The following is a 16,458-nucleotide window of genomic DNA, read 5'->3' on the forward strand; positions in this document are numbered from 1 at the left end:
TTACAATTCAAACCAGAAGCTGCATGCAGATTTGGAGATTAGTTCCTGTTCTTTCCATTATAAAGCAAGGTTCTGCCCACTCTAAGTGTGCAAGCAAGTAGCACTCACCATAAAGCAGATGTTTGCCTCAGTAGTTGTGGACCAAAATTCCCCTTTCTGTGGTGTTCTATAAAATCTGATAAGCTCATTAATGGTCTAACACAAGTTGAGAAAAAGATTCACTGGATCCTGAATTCAAAGTGTTTTGAATTGCACTTGGAACAAGCCTATCACATTCTGGTTTTGGTCTTGGGTAGCGTATATAGGTTAAAATGCTGTCCTCATTTAAAAACTCTATGCTATCCTAGCACAGGATTCCAAGTTTGAAGTAAATCAGGGCAGATTTCCCATAGCTCCTATTTAAAACCAAAATAAAATATGTCATGAAATTCTTTGACAAAATAATCAATTATAACACTTTGGAAAAATTATAAGGCAAAAATGTGCTATGTCAAAACGGAGCAGTTAATTCGGGCAGAAACAGCACTCAGAAAATACAGCCTTCCTTTCTGTTGTCTTAATTGGATGGTTTTATAATGATAGATTAAAACCACTGTGAAAGTAAAACACAAGTGATGTTTTATAACCTGCTTAGTATTTCAGCAAAAGATTTTTTTTCTCTGCCACCAAATGAATCATGGACTACTGCAGATAGGAAGTAGCAATAACATTTTTTTTTGTAAATGCATTGACATGCTCGTTGTATTACTTTTGAATTAATCTAGGGTACTGGAAGACATTTCAGGTATTACTGAACATTACTGCCTGGGCTAATTGTTTATGTTCTCTTTATGAATTGAACAAAACGTAAGAAAGAAATGCTGGAAGAAAATTAATGGCAAGTAGCTGTACCACAGAACAATGCATTGGCAGAAAAATAGCTTGAAATAATTAGTGAAAAAGTGTGTAATTTGTTTTGGTGCTCGAACCTTTAAAAAATAGTTACGTATCAGAAATTGACCTGATCTGGAATGAAATATTCCATGCTAGATTTTTTTCTAAATTTAAAGTAGCGAAATGTAGTCTCAAAACCCTGTTTCAAAACAAGGATACAGAAACTCTCCATATAGAAAAAAGGAAAAGTTAAATATTTTGAGTTCCCTTGTCCTCTTCATTTCCTTTCTTCCATTGAAAATTCTGCCATATTAAGTTGCTTTCACAAACAGTGCTAGACATTCTGTATTTTTTCAGCAGATAAATTATTCATCTTAAAGATTTTCATCCAGCTCTACTAATACAAAAGACCAGAACATTGCATTTGCATTAGAGCTTCTACTGTAAGAGTTATATTTCTGACAGTGCTTCTAACTATAGAATAAGGAGTTTCAGACCTGTGATTTGGTGAGGTTCTACCCCACCTATCCCATCCTTTGAATACAGAGGTATGAGGAATTATTTTTTTTGGTGACAGATTTTATGGATTAGCAAGAAACTTTTGTTGTAGTTAGACTTCTCAAAAGCTTACTGGAGTTCAGATACTAGTGGGTTACTGTGAGATCTCACACACACAAATCTATCTCTAGCTCTGTATTACTAGATTTATACCTGTGTTTCTCAGAAAAAAGACCAGCCCCCTAGTAGAGCCGCAGTCTGTATGCTGAGAGCTCCTAATCAAGGCACCTCCTGTCTTATGCAGCTGTCTGAAAAAGAGCTGGTAGAGGAGGTGGGCTAATAGCAGTCTCTGGCTGATGACCTTGGCTTTACTCCATCTCTCTGAGGACAAGGAATTGTGGAATAGTCCCACACAGCAGTACAATGCAAATTGCAATGCAAAATACTACACTTGCCGTGTTAGTAATTGGAAGCCTGAGGGTTACTCTGAACTGTGTTTGCTCCCAGTGTAGTTTTCAGAAGCTAAGGGTGCAACAGGCACTCTTCGCTTCAACCTGTGTCTTCTACCCACATCCCTTCACCTATTGTAGACCTTCTGTTGTAGTTCTGTTGGCTTTCCACCAATCTAGCAGGAGAAAGTGGCTGGAACGCATCTGAAAATCCGAACATTTGTTTCCGTGGAAGGCTTGTAACATCCAGCTACTTTTGACTCTGAATTTAATGGCGTATTTGTATTTGACAAAAATCAATGAAGTTTATGAACTGAAAAGAGAGATCCACTGTAACCAGCTCTGTCATTTTTAAGGACACCTTATGCAATTCTTTGTGACATAAAAATAAAGTTATAGAAACCATCCCACACTTCCTTACCAGAAAAGATTTAGCATCATAAACGTCGCTGGAGCAGCTCAAGGAGAAGTACAATGATATAGAACAAAGGAGAGCAATGAGAAACAACCTACCACTAATCAGCCTAGAAGGCCAATAAGATGTCATAGATTTCTGCACTAAAACTGCCCTCAACCTCCCAGTGGATTTTCATACAATAGAAATCAAAAGGGCATATTAGTCATACGGTAAGAGAAACACCAAGGGGAAAACTTCCTGCTCTCATGCTTTAAACAGCTTTCTTCAGATAAAATAACCATCATGCAAGGTTCATAAAGAATAAAACTTTTCACTCTTTGTTGAGGGCCAGTCCAAGGTCTATGCAGCATTTAAGTCATGCTATTATGAGGCCATAAATCGGGCACTAGTTGTAAATTATTTCTTATTGCTATTACTACCTTTGAGACACCGTAATATATAATGATCTATCATCAACTTTTATAAAATGCTTCTACTGGAATAGGCAGACCTTAGTTCCTTTTCAGAATAGTCCTGCTGACTTCAATCATGTCTATAGTTATACCGGAGATTCAATTTGCTTTTCACTCCACGTTTCTGCACTTTGTTAGATTATCTGGAATCTCTGATCATAAGAGCGGGAAAGATACAGTAGCAAATGGATGGAGTCTGTCCCTTCTCCCCTATAGCTATTTGTGCTCTATCCTAAGAAGTATACATTGCTTAAGGCAGTGTCACCAACAGTGTTTTCCCAGCGTAGTGCCTTTACATAGCACTGAAGCACGTAGTCACTTGAGGACGTTCGTTAGACTTCTTTATAAAGCTCTGGCTGCACAGCCACTTAAGCCCAATGTGAGTTGATGGAATTATTCCATTCCAAAGAGCAAAGCCAGTAACTCCTTTTCCACGTGGGCATATCCCCCCTCATGTGTCTGTAAAGGCTCTACGTGCAAACGCAATGGGCTACAGGCTACCTTTCATTATTGCTCTTCCTATCCTGCTCCCTGGGAAGCAGCAGAGCAATACATTTTTAATACTTTTTCCTCAGACAATGATTTCTTTGCAATTAGCTTAGTCCTTAGCTCTCTGACTGTTTTTGGACTGCATTATTGTATACAACTATAACTAGTTGTATATCACATAATGGTGTAGCTGTACGGAACTATATCAGAGATGCCCAAGTTTGGTAGGTGCATATGGAATATTAGTTATTCCTCAAAGAAAGAATTTCATACTGTCTTAATCTTTCTGAGCAAGTTTTGTGATTTTTTAGTCATTTTTTACTTTAATCTGAAATTCAAAATTTCTCACATATCTGATGTGATTATTAACACTGCACAAAATCTTTTCTTTTCTTCTTTTCATATCAGAGGCATAAAAACTATGTGTGAACTGGTCTTCTATTGAGCTAAATTTCCGTTTTGTGAAACTAACTACAATGTGGCATGTTTAACATGTGACTACTGTCTTCAAGACTTCCAGTAAATAAAATCGTCTATTTTTATATTTAGTTCCAGTAAAAAATGAATCTAATCTTTATCCCACTGAAAGTAGTGAGTTTTGTCACTGCTGTTCATGAAGATAAAATGTATATATTATCTATTTTGTTCAGATGATAAACTGACACTAAATTGCTGAAGAAAAGGGTATTATAGGTATAAAGGGTTGTTTGTATTAATGGTAAATTATAGCTAACATTTTTTGAACTGGATTGAGCGGCAAACACTGAAGATACTCCTGAATCATAGTACTTATTTAGAAATCTTTCCTTTCCTTTTTCCTTTCCTTTCCTTTGTTTCCTAAACATGAGTAATTACAGTCTCAGCCTCCACCATGACACCTTAACTTCCAAGACAATGTAAACATAATCTCTGCATATATATTTAATTGTATATTCTGTTTATATGCTCTATTTATGGGAACTCGGAACATTTATAGAGAGGGGTTTCTAACAACTGCATAGCATTTCTTAACAGCCAAGTAACGATGAACAATATCAATTCCCCCTGCCTCGTAACTTCTCTACAACAAAAAATTCCATTTGCCCTCTGCAACGTTACTAAATCTGTACTTTGCAGTTTGGATTTGTTAGGTGGCCAGTGGAGAGTGTACAGCAAAAGCATCTTCAGCATGTTTGCAGCTGTTTTCTATACTGGAGTCTGGGATGCCTGCAAAAAAGTTGATGAGCTTTCAGGCACAGGAGGCTTCAGTCTGAAACAGAAGCAGCAAACTTCAAAGCTAAATAAAAGTTGAGAAAAAATTGTACTGCTTTTCTCTGGATATTTTATTCAATTAAACCTCTGAGAAAAAACGGTGTTGCTAACTGAATTTTAAACAAAGGGAAGGAGAGAGAAGTTAGGGGGGAAGTAATTATCTATACAGAAGAAACAGGTAAGTTATCTCCTATGGAACATTGACAGGATTGTGCAGAAAGGACCAAGATAGGGGAGATTATAAATTTCCATAAAAATAGTATCTCTGGTGAGTCCATGATTTTTGGTATCCAACAGAAGCTTTTATTTCTGACCTGAAGAATTCTTGTCTATCTGACAGCTTGTCTATTCTTCAATTGCATTAGTTGATCCAAGAAAAGATATTACCTCTCCCTGCAAACTTTGACTTAATCGTGTCCTGAGGCTGTCATGGCTGCGACACGATTATCAATAAAAATAGACGTGTAGTTTGGCCCAGTTGGAAAGTTAGCATTTTCTTCTCGGATGTTTTCTGAGACGCTAACTCTGCAGCGCAGCTTACACAGAATTAGGCTTAATGCTATATGTTTTTCCCTTGGAGCCAACTAGCCAACTAGATGCTTAGCGTGAGGACTAGGCATCCCACAGAGAAAGTACGTACCTTACCTGACTGCAGGATCTAGTATCGGCCTCCTGGTAAAAGCCTGTGTGTTTCCCAAGGGCTGAGCACAGACAAACTGACAGACCTGCAGACAATCCCCAGCAGGCCTGTTTAGGAGCTGTTAGCCAACAAAAGGAAGAAAAAAAGGCTCAGGATTTACCTTTATTACTCGTAACAGTTTTAAGGTCCTAATAATAAGCAAAAGTGCTGGAAAGGGCAGGCTACACAGCTGAACCTTGAGGTAGGTTCATGCAAAACAGACACTGTCCAATTGACTACTGAGACCCCAAACAGCTAAAACTTCAAAACTTGCCAACCTAATAGGCAATGATGGAAGCTCTAGTATATGTAGGTGGAGAAAGTATCAGTGCGTATCCAGAGGAGTCCTCAAGGTACTCTTTTATAGCTGTAACATATGTGAAAGATATACCTTTAGACCTGATCCAAATGATAACTGGTATTTTTGAAGTACATTGCTTGCCAAAGTCATATCATTTTTAAGTTGCAAAAGAATGTAAGCTTGGCTTTGATGCATATCTTACTCCCAAAGAACAGTTTAGGCTTTTGTATAAATACTTCTTTATCTTACTCCATATTGCATATAAATTCTGAAACACAAAATATTTCCTTCATGATATGTTATTAATTGTTTGAACTAAAATACAAAGTAAAGTGACTCTTGCACTAAGTGCCATATGTAGAGCAAAAACGTGATCCCTGCTGCCAGGACCTCACAGCGATGTATTATATTTTTAAAAGTTCATTCTGGTACAGACATTATGTGAATATCATTGCGTGTATGTGAGAATAGATAGAATAAGAGATAAGGCTCTTACTATGTCTTAGCTTAAAAACAACATTATTGTATTGATCTGCTCCCACAGGAAAAATGTACATCATTTTTGAAGTATTCCTAGTGAATGCTCCGTAAATCTTTCTTTTGTTCTTTCTATCTGCCCTTAGGCAGACACAGAAATCAATGTGTTTCATCGTTCCGATGTTGTATAATTTCATAATTCATGATGTATGATTTATTCAAATACACCTGTAATTTTGGTTTATGAACTTTAATGCAAACAAAACTAATCACTTTTGTCACTTTTATCTTTATTGCAAGTTGTTCAAGCTGTACATGAAAGTAATTAAGAAATACTGCAGACATTCTTACTCTGTTGAATTCTATTTTAGATATGCCACGTTGTAAACTAAAACTCTTTTGTGCTATGCAGGCCTGTCCTGCAAATCCCTTTTAATCAAAAATCTCAATACATAGACCAGTGTTCACTTCAGTTCCCTTTTCTTTGCCTAAGTTTTGCCTGAGTGAAAGTAACAAATGCCTGTTTGAGCATTAGCTTTCATTTGTCTGTGGGAACATGTTAAATAGCCTTGGGTTTCAGTGACATTTACTGCTCTGCAGCACACTGCACGATTTGCAACTAGTGTTTTTAACATAATTAATCTTACTTGAATATTTATTTGCATGTTCCAGGCAATATACAGATATTATGTAATTAATTCTCACAGCTGCCCTAGAAACTAGTCAGGGGAGCCTGAAGCGAAAAGCTGGGAGGACCCACATGTAAAACTGTCACCAGAAGAATAATAGAAATGGGGAACTGGATCTCTAGGATGTTGATGTGCATACTCTACATGGATTTAAGTCAGCAAAGTAGGAAGGAAAGGTGTTTTTTGTAGCTAATGATAATCTCTCAGGGTAGGAATTGAAAATCTGGGGGCTTTATTCAATGAACAGTGTCAGTTCATCAAAATGAAACCCTTCCTGGAGAAACATACTGTAGGTAGGGTAGAACTGTCTCCCATCACATCCTCCTAGGTAAGCTCAGGAAGTGTGGGTTGGATGAGTGGACAGTGAGGTGGATTGAGAACTGGCTGGATGGCCGAGCTCAGAGGGTTGTGGTCAGTGGTGCAGAGTCTAGTTGGAGGTCTGTGGCTAGTGGTGTCCCTCGGGTCGGTCCTGGGTCCAGTCTTGTTCAATGTATTCATCAGTGACCTGGAAGAAGGGACAGAGTGCACCCTCAGCAAGTTTGCTGATGATACTAAACTGGGGGGAGAGGCTGACACACCAGAAGACTGTGCTGCCATTCAGAGGGACCTGGACAGGCTGGAGAGCTGGGCGGAGAGGAACCTCACGAAGTTCAACAAAGGCAAGTGCAGGGACCTGCACCTAGGCAGAAATAATCCCATGCACCAGTACAGGCTGGGGGTTGACCTGCTGGAAAGCAGCTCTGCAGAGAAGGACCTGGGAGTGCTGGTGGACAACAAGTTAAGCATGAGCCAGCAGTGTGCCCTTGAGGCCAAGAAGGCCAATGGTCTGCTGGGGTGCATTAGGAAGAGTGTTGCCAGCAGGTGGAGGGAGGTGATCCTGCCCCTCTACTCAGCCCTGGGGAGGCCTCCCCTGGAGTGCTGTGTCCAGTTCTGGGCTCCCCAGCACAAGAGAGACATGGCGCTACTGGAGAGAGTCCAGTGCAGGGCTACAAAGAGGATGAGGGGACTGGAGCATCTCTCCTATGAGGAAAGGCTGAGGGAGCTGGGCCTGTTCAGCCTGGAGAAGAGAAGACTGAGGGGGGATCTCATCAATGCGTACAAGTGTCTGAAGGGAGGGTGTCGAGAGGATGAGGCCAGTCTCTTCTCTGTGGTGCCCAGTGACAGGACAAGAGGCAATGGGCACAAACCAAAACACAGGCAGTTCCTTCTGAACATGAGAAAAACTTCTTGACTGTGAGGGTGACAGAGCAATGGAAGAGGTTGCCCAGGGAGGCTGTGGAGTCTCCTTCCCTGTAGATATTCAAAACCCACCTGGATGTGATCCTGTGCAATGTGCTCCAGAGGACCCTGCTTGAGCAGGGGGGTTAGACTAGATGATCTCCAGAGGTCCCTTCCAACCTCACCCGTTCTGTGATTCTGTAATTTCTGGCTAGATTGAGAGCAGGGCATTTTTGCATCTCAGAATAGCTGACACCCTTGAACGTACTGGGTTACAAAATTGAACTCTCTGTGAAATTCTTGATTTATGTATTTTGTATTCGATCCCACAGAACAACGTAAATGTGAGTAAATATGACACTGTAGCCTGCTAGTTGTGGGTTTTTTTCTGTCTGGTTCTGTAATGTGGAAGACACTGCTTGTCTAGCAGGCTTTCATTCTTCAGCTTTATTTTATTTCTATGTCTCTCTAGTTGAAATGTTGAAAGGTCTCGTTTTCATTAGTAAACGAAGCAAAAGCAAATTTTGATACCTATTCCTCACATTTTCAGAATCCTCTTTATGCAATCTTAGTTTTCTGTCCACTGTTAGCAATATCTCCCTATATATCATGTACATATTCTTCCGCCTTTTGGGAATATAGTTGATACAGAAATTTCTGCCTAATAACTAGACTGTCAATTGCTGATTTACTGTGGTATATTTACTTTAAATATCCTTCATGGACACACATAAGCAATTACCTAGGTTTGAACAATAAGACACTCAGTTCTTATATTGTTTATACAAGGTATTTTACTTAGTCTGTTGATTTGCCATTAGCTCTCATCTCGTTTTGTGTTTCATTTGCATGCAAAGTTATTTTGGCTAAGTACCATTACAACCTTGATAGGAAAGGCTTAGAGGACTGCTTACCACTGCCAAAAGTGAGGCAACTTCTGTTTTTCAAAAGAAAAACAAAATTAATGTTATTAATTTATATATAATATTGCTAATGAGAAAGAAGAGACATTCATACATTTACTTTCCACTTCATGTGCTGTTTGCTGTGTTTTCCTGTCACTTCTGTTGCTGGATGCTGCTCCCAGGGATGGCTGTGGTGAATGGTGCAGGCTTGCAGCAAACACATAACAGCCACATGTCAAATGCTGACTTTGGAGCATCTGCTTTCCCTGGGCTGCATCCAGAAACCCCAAATGCTAGTGAGGGCACGGGACTGGGGGGAGCAGCAATCAGAGGTTCCTTATTTTTCAGACCTCTCCCTCCCCAGCCTCCTGATTAGCCTTGCCCACCAACCACATTTGCAATTGCACTGGATGCTTCGGTTCATGTTGCAGCATCAGTTTTTTGAAACTCAGTAGCTTTTCAGGTCATTGAATGAACTGCAACAAAAATATTGTGTTGCGCAGTACAGTTTTTGACTGGCAACAGTTTCCTCTAGGCTTAACATTTAACTAAATACTTGACAAAATTAAATCCATTTATGAAGGAAAATAACATTATACGTAAACATTATGCCAATATTTCCACAAATAGAATAGAAATATTTTGCTGCTGTGAATGGAGAAAATATCTTTGTTTCAGTTGTTTTCAAATCCTTGGCAAAATGGCAACAGTAAGAGAAGATAAAACTGTGAATGAGCTGGTGCTCTTAATCATCTTAAAATGCATTAAAGGATGTCTGTTCCCGTAGGTTACAACTACTGTTGCTGTTGAAGTGGATGCAAGTTGTGTTCATGTCTGTGTATTGGTACTGTTCTTCTCAGGGCTGTGATAAGAACAGTAAACAAAGGCCGATTATGTCACTTTGCTGTGAATAATACTGAAATGATAATACTCTGACCATTCAGGTTTAATAATATTTTTAGTTTTAAGAGACATTGCAGATTAGGGGTGAAATGTGTAGTCAGTGCAATCCCTTGGAATAACTGTATAGGCCTTTGGAAGTGCAGCTTCATACGTGTATAGCAGTAGAGTAGCAGATGTACAAAGAAGTGTTATCAGTGCTTCTTTGCATCTTTTTTTTTAATCTCTTCTTTCATGCTTTCTTGTTGCAAAGGTGTACTGTGGAACTTCCCTTGTGTGTGTTGCTGAATGCCGAGTAATTAAATGTGTGATCACTGCATATGTGTTGACTGTGGTAGTTTTACTTGTTGTTAGATTCACAGGAAACTTCCTCTGTGACATGGAGCTATTCATTTTCTAAAACTCTGGAGAGAGCTATACCTTGAACCAGATTCTCAGTTTTGGTAAACAAATATAGCTAACTGACTCCTGTAATATGACATTGACGTTTAATTAGAAACCATGTTTATTTTCATAGTCTTTATTTAAAAGCAAGCTGTTTTTTAAATTATATGTCCTTTTCGTTATAAGCAAAAGAAAAATATTATTATAATCCTGTATTTTTCTTTCTCCATTTACAGTTTCATCATACACAAAGGCACGTTCAGGTTCGTTTAAAGCTCTTGAACAAAGTGAAAGGAAAATTTGTGAGTTTCTCATTTAAAAATGTTATGCTTTACTATCGTACTGGAGAATTTTTTTATAGCTTAGGCTAAAATTAATATTTGTATAGCCTTTATTTCAACTACAGAAAGCACATTGTTTGTTATATTCTGTGTGTATATGTATATATAAGTGTGCATTTATTGCATAGTTAACAGCAGCTCTATAGAGATTTCAAAAGGTATTTGAAAGGAACAAAACTATATCTTCAAAGATTTTCAGGAAAAGATAGAGGTGGGTTTACTGGATAGAAGTTAAGAGATTGAGAGTAAACTAATCGTTTGGTATTGTGGTAGGAAAGTTGTCATATGGGTGGTCTAAGAGGAGACAGAAGTAGTGAATGGAGCAGTAGGCAACACAAAGGAGTGGCGAAAGACTTTCTGTTCTAAGTGTGGATGGCACTTAGTGTCTGTATGGCATTAAGAAGCAGAGCTGCCTGCTTCCCAGGCCCTGGAGCAGCCCTCTGGTGTCCTACCCCACTGCAGAGCAGCGCTTGGCAGTGCCCAGCTTCCCTCCAGGGCCATTTCCGCACTCTGGCGTCATCGTGCCCCGTGCTATACCGGAGAGACTTGTCTGCTTCCTTCTAGGTTTTCAGATTATATACCTATTCTCTCTATGCTTTTGAAAATAATTCTGTTTATCAGCACCTAAGTACTGTTCTGACCCTATACTACTAAGTCAATATGAGTTTGTCATTAAATTAAGTAGGAGAAGGATTATGGCTCTTCAGAAGATGGGTTAATGCACAGGAACTGAAACCAGAGCTCTTGAATTACCGTAAGATACGAGTCTGATCTTCAGAAGATTTGGTCTCCACACGTGTATCTTCATGTGTTGCCTTAAGCAACTTATTTTAGTGCTCTACTTCCTGGCTCCTGCTTTTGTCAGGTGGAAATAACACATCTTTTTATGTTTATCTTTTATTCTTTGCTTTGTCATAATAGCTTGTTAGATCTTGGGGACTTTCTCATCCCATGTTAAAGAGTAATCTCTACGACATAATAGGAGTGTGATTCTAGTGTTCAGATAGTGATAATTGTTGTGGTACTTTAGTAATAATTTCTGTCCAATTTTGGTATTTCTTTATGACTCCTAAAATCCAAACTTCTTGCATTTACAGCTAGATTTTATAACAGGATTAACTCTGTAAGACATGTGTGTAGCAAATTTTTGGAACTGTAAGCAAATTAAATCTTGTGACTCTGAAGTGTAACATTAACAATTTTTTTTCATCTATATCACTGTATTTTTCTCCTGTTGACTAGTTCTGTGGGCATACGTTCTTTGGTAGTATTTTTCAAAGTTAAAACATAATGGTTTCTCTTACTGTGTTAACATTGTCTAGTGAGAATGCCAAACATGCTTCCCCTTGGAAAATAGCTCAAATATCATGCTACTTTTCTTGTGGTGTATTTAGTGAGGATTTAACAGTGTTTTAATGAAATAACTGCATTTGTGGAATTCATAAAGCATATACTTTAAATGAGTCATGCTTATCAATAAACATGCAGAAATAGAAGTAAATTCATTGCAGCATTTTTTTTAACATACAGGATAGGATCCCCATCTGGAGTCTTGTGTCCTGTTTGGGCTCCCCAGTACAAGACAGACATGGATGTAACAGAGTTAACCTAGCAGAGGGAAACCAAGATAGTCAGGAGCCTGGAGTACATGATGTGCCAGGAGAGGCTGAGAAGAGGCTGAGAGGTCTGGGTTTGTTCAGTCTTAGGAATAAAAGTTAAGGAAGGGTTTTATTGCTGTCTTCATCTACCTAGTGAGACAGCGTAGAGACGATGAAGCCAGGCTCTTCCCAGAAATGCTCACTGGTAGGACAAAGGGCAATGGACACAAGTTGGAACATGGGGAATTCTGATTAGATTTAAGAAAAGATATTTTTACTGTGAGGGTGATCACATGCTGGAACAGGTTGCCTACAGAGGTATTGGAATTTCCATCTGTGGAAGGAGGGGTTCGAGACTTGACTGCACATGGCCCTGTGCATCCGCATCTAACTGGCTCAGCTTTGGGCAGAAGGCTGGATTCGATGATCTCTGCAGGTCCTTCCAAACTATGTGTTTATGATTCTATATAATAGTTAATATGAAATGGAATTATCTGAGTTTATTAATGTAATGAACTGTTAAAACTGTTAATTTTATATAACTTGACTGAAAACAGAATAAAAGAACCAGCAGTGAAGGTTATTTTAAGTAGGCCATAGAATCAAGCTTCATTATAAATAAAGGGAGGGCTTATCCATGGCTGCCAACAACACTTGCTGACAATGGCAGCGCAAACATCAGGAATTCTCCCCGGGATTCCAAGCATTGCATCATACCCATCATGCGCAGAAGGAGTGGTTAATGCAGAACTGGGCAATTCAAACCTGTATCTAACCATACAGTTTCAAGACTTTTGGTTATAGATTGCTTTTTATTTTTTAAATGAGTCTTCTGGCACTCTTGTCTTTCTTCTGCAGGAAGCGGTTTCTTGAGTATAAAATGTTATCTTTGATACACTGTGATGGTATAGGACTGCCTGTTGAAGAATATCGAAGCTCTTTATATTTTCTTAAGAATTTCATAGCCATTATAAGCTCAAAATATTATTTTATCAACTACTCGTATAATGGCATGCGTTTTTTGTACACTAGTAGGTGGGTGTGCAAATCTGCATTGTAAGTGTCCTTGTGAAATTTCATTTGGAAAAAAGTGTCTATACAATACTCTCCACAGAAATAACGTCAGTTTAAAAAGATGAGTGCACCAAAGCTAGCAATTTTTGATATGAGTAAAATTGCATCTTAAAGGTGAATTACAATAAAGCTATTTTAACTCTTTCAATATTTTTGCATTTTGTTTAAAATACAGAGTATAAACTGGAAACTGAATTGATTTTATAGCCAAATTCCATTATTTAAACCACTCTGGGCTCTGACACTGAAAGCTACAATTCTGTCTGGAATCAAATCGTAGGGATGAGTGATAATTCCATAATGGAAATACTGACTAATCTGGAAGTATATAGATGCAAATGGTGCCATATAATGCATTAGCGAACATGTTACTGATAAATAGGAATGAAATTTTATTGGGTGGTCTCAAAGACTGGCTCAGAAAAGATCTCAATTATAAAGTATCAGAGAAGGAGCTAATTAGGTTTTTCCATCTCAAAAGGCTGAACTATGTGCAAGCCTGTTGTACCAGGAAAGAGGGGAAGGATTATGAGTATCTTAGTGTTGAAGAAACAGCCAAGTAAGATCTCTGCATGGAACTTCACCAATCAGGACAAAGCCAGTGACAGAGAAGGAATCTTCAGTCTCTGCTTTTTCCAGTGTTTTGTTGGCTGAAGGCTTTTTTTTTTTTTTTAATCTCAAATCTCCCGAATCTCAGCAACTCAATAGCAAGAACTAGATAGGCTTGCTGGCCTCTCTACAGATGGGCTATGGCAGGCAAAAAAAGTATTTTAAGTTCTGTTTGCAGAATCCTGTCATTCTGCAGGGACTTTCACAGGAGATACATCTGTCACTGTCTCTGCTCTTGCAGAGCCAAGGAGAAAGAGACTCTGCCTCTGTGTGTGTTCCAGGGACTGACATCCCTAATGGTTTGAATATAATCTTGCAAGCAGATATGCAAGTACCATTGTGCCTCTCTTTGGAGATTGCAGTTACTATGGCAGCTCTCATACTAACCGCAGGTGTGAATGGCATAAACATGATTGCTGATTTACAGCAGATGACAGAGCTGAAAAAAAGTGTTTCCTCACATAACATACCTCTTAATAGGACATGTAGTGTTTAGGGCAAAGCATGGTCACTGACCGTACTTTTAGATTGGTAGTGTTTATCATTCCACTTACAATATAGCTTTTAGTGAAACGTAAGTAACATATATTTTTAAGAATATGAAATATGAATGCACGTTATACTAGTACAAGTGGCTTTTGGGAAATAATCAGCACCCTCTGCTACTTAAAGGTGAAGTTATTACATTAAAAATAAAATTATCATATATTAGATTTTTTTATTATTCTTAATGTAAACACAACCATTGTTAACCTTAGAATAGATAGCAATGACCAATATTTATAGCAGTTTGTAAAAAAAACGTGCCTAGAAATAAATGTATCTGCTAAAATAATTTAAAAAGGGGATGTTTTATGAAGTGAGATAAACTTGTATTTTACAAGAATACAAGTTCCTACTTGTAGAATCAAGTTACTACTTCAGCTCACTGAACAGCTGTATCTAGTCTGATATGATGCCTATGGATGGACCATGTTCCATTGTGGCAATGCAAGTAGCATTGGAGCAGAACGCTGTAAAGGACCTGTCCCACAAGCAATGCTGTTTTGTAGTCAAAATATGCTACTGCATTGGTAAAAGCTGTTTAGCTCAACATCAGTTATTTAAATAAGATTTTGCAAGCCCCTGGCTGATATTATTTGAGATATAACTCTTTCATCTTTAGATTGACTTTTTGATACCTGTGTCCTAAAAAATGAGACCACCTCTGTTTTCTTGACCAGAGGCAATGGCAGTCACTTGATTTTACAAAAACAGCATTTTGCCCTAGTTTCTTGCAAATTCCTCAAACTTTTTTTATTAAGCCTGTAGTTGTGGGAGACTTTTGCAAGTAAATGTGGGTATGTTTACATTGAGAACTAATCTGTTACAGATTCTCTCTAAAATTGCTATTCTGAGGCAGAACTTACCCCATAAGTGATTCAGTGAAGTTAATACCAAGCAGATTCATTGTTTCTGTTGCAGTGATGTGTATGTTATGTCTCTGCTGGTATATACTAGAAGTTTTCATAATCTTCTGTGTACAAGCCAGTTTCTGATCTAAGAAAAGAATTTCCACTTGTCTTGAAGATAAAATATTGGGCATGGAAATTTTGTTTTAGTAGGGATATATTTTTGCTAGGTTGAGGAGCAATATTTGATGGATCCTGTGAAGAGCGCCTAATTTGTTTTATAGATACTATGAGCATCCAGATTATCAATTGCTCTTCCAGCTTGGATCTGGAGGATTAGAGTGAACAGCAGAGAAGTAAGGAGAATAGTGGGCTGATTTTTGTGTACAAGAACATTACATAAATGCTTCCCTGAAAGTCTGACTGTTGGCTGCCTACCAGCAAATATATAATTAATATACACCTGTGTCAGATATAAATAGCAGCAAATATCTTCATGTAGCACTGAACTGCGTGTTGTTACCACCCATGTGCCAATTGTTTTAGTTCCAGCTGATTAGAATGGACATCCATTGAAAGAAATCAACTTTCTAACTTCATTTTTCCGTAAAAAAAAAATAGTCTGACCTGTATGTTAGTATAAGAATAATATTTCTAACATTCAACTATCTCTATACGTCTTCATCTTTAAAGCATGATACAATAAAAATGGAGAAGGAAAATGGCAGATTTGGGAGGTGTCACAGCTCAGTGATAGCTACAACCACTAGAGCAGGTGTGTAACCTGGAGAAGGTGGAGGCAGACTACCAGTACAAGAGGAGGATTACAGGTTCCTCGGTTTCTAAGTTGACCTTAATCTTGGTGCAGTCTACAATTTGGCTTGCATCTTTCTCTCCCCTTGATTCCTTTCTTCTTATTCTTCTTTTCTGCCCTTCATCTTTTCTAGCATCATGGGTATAAATCTGTAGTAATATATATCTTATTTTTAATTACAGTAGAAGTAATTTTAGTTTTGACTTTCCTTAGTGGAGCACTTGCTCATCTGAAAGGAAGAAAAAGACGAATCATGTTCCCCAGATACTGAAGGTATTGAAAATAGTAAGAAAAAAATATGTCAAGGTTTGGCAGTTAAAAGGAGGTATAACTATTAATCTGCATCAGTTTTGGTGAACAGCTATAACATCAGAAACTAAAGGCAGAAAAACCTAGGCAATACAAGTAAACCATAAATTGGAGGATTTTTTGAAATTGTGTTCGTAAGACTTAAAAGGTCAGTTCTAGACTTGCAGTAGAATTCAGTGACCAAGAGAGATGTATACAGAAGATTAATTTTTTTTCCAGATTAAATGTTAGTAAGAGTTTGGATAGAGAAGCATGTACAGGGTGATAGGTAAGATGGCGTCATAGTCATAACAAGTTGACAGCATAAGAATCACTCTGGGATGTTCTGGAAGAAAAAGG

At 38.2% G+C, this 16,458-nt stretch overlaps 1 long non-coding RNA gene across 6 annotated transcripts in view; it reads left to right on the forward strand.

Annotated features, from left to right (window-relative positions):
- LOC104143411 (uncharacterized) overlaps nucleotides 1-16,458 on the forward strand; it is a 436,433-nt gene that overhangs the window by 133,726 nt on the left and 286,249 nt on the right. The window contains exon 1 of one of the 6 annotated variants that reach the window (XR_693907.2): nucleotides 10,218-10,285. The exons of the other annotated variants lie outside the window; for them this stretch is intronic. This is a non-coding gene — a long non-coding RNA (uncharacterized lncRNA). Of the gene's footprint in view, nucleotides 1-10,217; nucleotides 10,286-16,458 lie in introns of those variants that run through there. 6 annotated transcript variants of the gene reach the window in all.

The sequence above is a fragment of the Struthio camelus genome, chromosome 6 (assembly GCF_040807025.1).
Source record: "Struthio camelus isolate bStrCam1 chromosome 6, bStrCam1.hap1, whole genome shotgun sequence".
NCBI classification, from domain to species: domain Eukaryota; kingdom Metazoa; phylum Chordata; class Aves; order Struthioniformes; family Struthionidae; genus Struthio; species Struthio camelus.